At 30.8% G+C, this 6,508-nt stretch overlaps 1 long non-coding RNA gene across 1 annotated transcript; it reads right to left on the bottom strand.

Moving 5' to 3' along the window:
• Window positions 1-3,617: 3,617 nt before the first annotated feature.
• On the bottom strand, window positions 3,618-5,992 carry LOC133780669 (uncharacterized). The gene is made up of 3 exons (XR_009869498.1): window positions 5,289-5,992; window positions 4,006-4,056; window positions 3,618-3,755 (listed from the first exon to the last, which is right to left on the bottom strand). It is a non-coding gene; the product is annotated as an uncharacterized LOC133780669 (long non-coding RNA).
• Between the last annotated feature and the right edge of the window lie 516 nt (window positions 5,993-6,508).

Consider the following 6,508-nt stretch of genomic DNA (forward strand, 5'->3'; position numbering starts at 1 on the left):
TGTAAGATAAAATACAAATAAATTAAGCTAAAACCACTCACACAATATCAATAGCCAAGAACAAGAAAATTACAACTAATCAACTAACAGAGAATAAGATTTAGTCAACTTAAAACTAATAAATACAACTACTGTTATATATAATAAATATACCTTAACTATCCATTATTATTTGGAGACACATATTAAAAATGAGAGAATAATGAGAAATTGATTCTTATTATTGAAAATGAACCAAGTGATTAGTACAATTGGGTTAGCCAATTAGCTTTATTTATAAGCTGGCTAGCCGATCAGGAGAATTCAATCAAGATAAGCTCAAAAACAATTACAGGTCTTACATGAGCTCAAGAACAAGTGAAGAAGCTCCCCCGCCACCGTTGCATATGGCACCAACCCCGTACTTTCCCTTTTTATGTCTCAATACCTGCAACAACATTATTCTTATTTCAGAAATTCCAAGTAAAATATTTCAGAGAGAACATAGTTACCAATGTCTCTTTTATTCCACAGCTAAACTCTCAATAGAAATTTAAAAGAATAAATGACAAACACGAGATCACTTCACATGAGTATATGTAGAAAGCATAAGCTTAGATATGACCACGAACTATGACTTTAGATCATTAAGAAAACATGTAAACAAAACCAGAGAACTATATAAATGATATTAGAATGTCAAACTAGGAATGCATTGCAAGAGAAGGGAAGCTTATAGATTAGCCCTAACAACGTGACCAAGATACGTGCTCCACTGCATCCTAATGGGTGTCCCAATGATACAGCCCCACCATGTACGTTAAGGCTTTCCTGAGATATATAGAACAATATATTAAGATACAGAATCAAAGAAAGAACCTTTACTATCTAACTGATATTACTGACATCAGTAATTACAATGTCTAATATGAGATTCCTCAGCTGACTTTAAATTAGTGCTAGATGATATGTTTTCTTGTTTCATTAGAGAGAAAGTGACCAACTCATCCTTATATCAAAACGAGCTTTGTGCAAACACCAGAGAACACAAATGAAAACCATAAGAACTAGAAACTTGATACTAAGGAAGTTCTATAAGTAGTTGGAAGTATTACCTCACTTCATACTTAGGAAGCTCTCCTTTGGTGAATCTGGAAACCAAACACACACCTCATAAAAGTTTATTAGAAAAAAGATGTGCATGATGTAGTCTTCCAATGCTAAAGATCCCCATCAATAACAAGTAATACATTTAATAGTCAAAATCAATATATATATATGAAGAAAACTTTCAATTTTGTATACAGAGTAGTCTCGGATGCTTCTCAAATTTCTATTTTTGAGAGAATTTGGGAAGAAATTTCAATTTGCAAAGAAAAAACCTATTGTTCTATTTGACAGTGTCTTGGAAAACAAAACATCAAGAAAATTGCAGGTCAATACCTTCCCCAGTATTGAATTAAAAGCACCAAATAGACAAAAGAAAAGTTGGGCCTTCGTTGTGCATTCAAAAGCACCAAATTATTGAATTAGCACCGAATGCAACAATGCTCATGTTTCATCAAATAACATATAACTATTGAGACAATTTATTTAATGAGAGTTACTGAAAAGTTAGTACTAACCAGCCCTTGTTCCTATTGATTCCATATCAGAATAATAAACATTATAATAGACATTACAAAGAAAGAAAATAAGTTGGGAAATCTTGTTCTCCCAAACAAAAGAAAGGAAAAAGAAAAGAAAATTCAATTTGGTCCATGATTTGAACCAAATAAAAGCTCCTAGAAAAAGCCAATATTAATACCGATTGATTATGATAATACTAAAAATAATAATCAAATCAACCTCCAAACTTTCTCTTCTCTAATGGACAAAAACTACATGATCAATTGTTTTATGGGGAACAGTATATATTGTCTCAGTTTTTTTTTTAAAAAAAAATTGTACACTTCTCTTTCAAAATTAGACATGTGAGCTTCTTTTTGTTCCCCTTTTAATTAAAATTCAAGAACTACAGTTTCAAGCAGATCAACATAGTTATATTGCACTACTAGAACAATTAATAGGCTTTTATACGTCATCATTTGTAGAAAGTAGGATTTAAAGTTCAGCTGTAGATATCTAGCACTAGTTGAGGACGTCCAATAAAGGAAAATAAGTCTCTAAGGGATAACAACTGAGAACTAAATAAGTAAATCACTCATCATTCATTATAAACTTACAAGCATGCATGAGGATCCTCCTCGTACATTTCAGTAGGCTCTGTCGTTCAATGTAGTATTGAAGCAATACCTAAAATAAAATAGACAGAAAAGTAATGCAATTTCAAGAGCATGGAGGAAAAATCTAACATTCACAGAGAAAAGCTTCCTTTGAAGATAAGTGTTGAAACCCCATTCCTCTAGATAGAATTTGAAAATGAATTTGGTAACATGGAAAGAAAAAGATAATAATAATAATAATAATAACAATAAGCAACTAACCACGTGAGGAAAGTCTTGAACTATAGAGTCAAGAACAACATTGTACTTCTCCAAAGATCTTTCAACGAGGATATATGACTGAGCCTCATCTAAACACTGTAACAAGCAAGATCTAATTAATCAGATGGTACAAAATAAAGAATATGATCTTAATAACAACTTCTTTGTATAATTCAAAACTTATATTTTAGGAGAGTCAACATAAACCCAGAAATACACTTATTTAGAGTGTGTTAGGCGGGAGGAAGAAGTGGAAGAAAGGAAAGGAAAGGGATGGGATGGGGGTTATTGGATGGATTTGGATAGGGTGGTTGTTATGGAAAGATTTAGAAGGGAAGCCATTGGGCAATAAGAAACAAAAGATTGCAAAAAGCAATATTAAATTATTAAATATATTTCCAGTTTGCACGAAAATTTGTTTGACAAATTGCAGACACTGAATTACAATCTAGAGAATTATAAATTACTAATAACTATAACAGACACTTCTCATAATTAGGTAGATTAAATTAAACAGAACTTTAGGCAACAACTACAACATTCTGAATGGAAAAAAAAAGATCTGTTTCAAAAGGAAATTTAACAAAGCAAAACTAATAATATATGTTTTAATTTTAAAAAAATTCTGGTTAGATAAGTACCTCTTTATTCTCTAGATCAATTGAGCTAAGTATTTATGTAAGAACATCCATTATGCCACGTGCATTCTGAATTTCTGACAAGCTAACAAAAGAATTTCTATTTAACCAATAAATTCATGTACAACATAGATGATAGCTTAATGCAAATATCAGCCCTTTAAAAGTATAACACTTGATTGAAAAAACATTCAGTTTTCCCTTAGTTATTATACATATGGACAACATCTCAAAATAAAGATCAAGAACTTTCCCTACAAGGATAAAAATTAGCAGATAAATCATCTGGTTGTTTAAAATTCTAGGATGCAGTAAAAGCTTTACACCAACTAATTACTTTCTAATATTAGAGTAATAGACTACTACAGTGTCTTGTCATGCAGTTGTAAGTATAATAAATATTTTAAACCATTCATTCATAACAACTATGAACAAGTGCAACAAGAAAAAGAGTGAGAGAAACTGCTGCAATAATGAATAAAATATTCCTTAAAATATACTTCAAGCAGCAGTATGTTTAAAAAATCAGATTTACAACTAAGAAAAAGATGTTGTAAAGTGATATACCAATAAGAAAATTAAGTTGCCCTCAATTCATATAGCAATACAAGGATCCGTGTATGCACCTCAAGGTAGTAAGATGTTTGAAAATCTGGGGAAAAAATGACAAGCACAAATATTCTTTAGTGTATAAGGTAATTTTTTGTATGTAAAAAATAAATAAACAAGAGAAAATGAAATCCCTTGAAATTCTATTTTTTTTTTCTTTCCCCTTCTTAAAATACAATTTCCAAACAGAAATGTAAATAAAATTTTTCAGATGTTAGTAAAACCATATCAAATCGACTGAACAACGACAAAATAATAGATTTCTAGAGTCCACAAGGAAATAAAAGCCCAACCTTTCAATCTTTATCACTTAAAAGACCATCAAGAGCAGGGTGATTTAGAAACTGTACAGAAGAAGAAGAGGAAGAAGAAAAATCATCATTTTTAAACAATTCATTAACCAGAAAACAGAAGGTCGTAATCTCTTTACAAAAGTTAAAAGGAAAGGAAAACACAAATCACTTACAGCAGTTGACCAAAAGGAAGGAATAGACTTTGCTATATCATTTCAAGATATTCATAAAATATGGAAACCAACCTCAAGGAACAATGCACCTAATTGGTAGCGTGACACAAATTGCAAATGGAAAGATGTGGATAAGAACTTGCCAATTACAGTATATAAAAACTATCCGTATAACTTTCAAAATTCTGGTACAAATAAAGCAACTTAACATACACAAAAATAGAACTTCGGAACATATTATTAATAACTAGATTATGACATGAGATTAATCATCAGAGCAGAAGAGTAAACACGAACTAAGTCTAGAATTCGAGACTGAGTAAATAATAACTCTATATCAGATGTAATTTAACCCCACATTAACAACCCAAAATCTAATCAATAGGTTGGCTTATGCTGCCATCAATATAGAACAGAACTAAACATAGAATGGATATCTATCTATTAAGGGGAAATAAAAACTTAACTGCCTTTAAGGCTATACACATGTAAGACTAGATGAGAATGAGATCAATGTCCAACAACATGTTTTACTAAAGCATATGAAGAGTTTTACTAAAGCATGTTTAAAATACAAATTTATCTTGATTACTTTCTACTCAAGCATTCTGTAACCAAGAAAAGTTTCTTGATTTGTATTATTGCTTCATTAAAATTCCAATAACTAACATATATTTTTACAGGATATGTCTAACAAAACAGGAAAACACAACATCTCTATACATCATTAGTAAAAAATAATGCATATAAACACATAAAATTCAAGCATGGTGATTGTAAACTACCATAAACAAAACCAATAAATACCCTGAACTATTAAAAAAGAAAGTAATCACTATAGATTACTTGGACAAAAGAAAGATGAAACAATTAAAAAATGATCTATTATTAAAAACAGTTAACAATATTCATAAGAGCTCATTAGCCTAAAAAATTATAGAGGTATGTTGACTTACAAGACCAGGGAATTTGACCTTGAGAAACCAGATTGGGGGCACTAAACCATTCTTATTGAAACTTCATCTCCTATTGGAGACTGTTAAAGACAAACCAATTATATTATGTCATAATATAGAACAATATATTAAGATACAGAATCAAAGAAAGAACCTTTAAACCATTTGGAAATTTGTGGAAAAGCACAAACTTTTAACACCAACAACTTGGGCCTTCGGAACCTGCTCAATAAAATAGATAGTTATTCTATAATTGTTACATTTCAGGATGGATGTGTTAAATATCTTTAAAATAAGAAGTTCACTAACTAGAAAAATAGCACAAGTATTAGTGACATCAATTTTAACCTAGTAAAATGCCAAATACAAGATATGTACAACAAGTATGTATTATTCCCAAAAGCTAAAAGGACAATCATTTCTAATTTTCTCGTCACTTGGTGTAGCGACTGAAAAATCGCATAAATACCTTGCAACCAGCTGTGATTGGTCTCAGATTTAAAAAAAAAAAACAAATACCAAACCATTACAACTCCTTAATTCATACTAAAGCTACAAATAAGAAAAGAGAATACAAAGTTCAGTTATAACCAAGTATACCCCAAAAAATATATATATTATTTAAAAAGCCATTTAGACAAGTCTTTTGCAAGAACCACTGCAACGAATTGTGGGCTATCATCATCCAGTAGAAAAAAATTTGTTATTTCCCATAAGAGACACTCTCACTCAAACTGTGAAAAAGAAACAGAAAACTCAACTTACCGTTGCTGGTAACGCTTATCCACATGAGTTAGACCATGATATTTGTCTGGCAAGGGTAGTAGAGATTTTGTAAGAATTGCAAAAGAGTTCACATAGATAGAAAGCACCCCTAAAGAAACAAAGAAATAAGTTCAATTAGTTTCTCACCTCAAAGGGAAATCACAAAAAAAGTAAGAAGCTAGTCAAAGCCAATGGCTTTTTTTATAAATGGCATTGGTTTATCTAAATAGCTTCCAATACAAATAGGGTAAGAATAGCTTCACCTAGAAGTACCTATAAATTAAACAATCAGCACCTAATCGCAAATAGGTTCAAAAGATAAATTTGTTTAGTACTTGCCTTTCTCAGTTCGCTTAATTGAGCCACTTGCACCAAGTATGTCACCAATATCAACAAGATTCTTAAGCTCGTCAAACTGATCACTTAAAAATCTCGCCTTTTCACAATAAAGTTGTTTCAAACATTGAACAACTTGAGTGAGGATTCTTCCATACTAAATGTGAGCAAAGATTTATAGAAAGTTTCTGAAGAAACCATCCCTACCCGCCAAAATTTACAAACTTTGGAAAACACCCCATTTTTTAAAAAAAAAAGGTAACTAACTTATAT

The sequence above is a fragment of the Humulus lupulus genome, chromosome 5 (assembly GCF_963169125.1).
Source record: "Humulus lupulus chromosome 5, drHumLupu1.1, whole genome shotgun sequence".
NCBI classification, from domain to species: domain Eukaryota; kingdom Viridiplantae; phylum Streptophyta; class Magnoliopsida; order Rosales; family Cannabaceae; genus Humulus; species Humulus lupulus.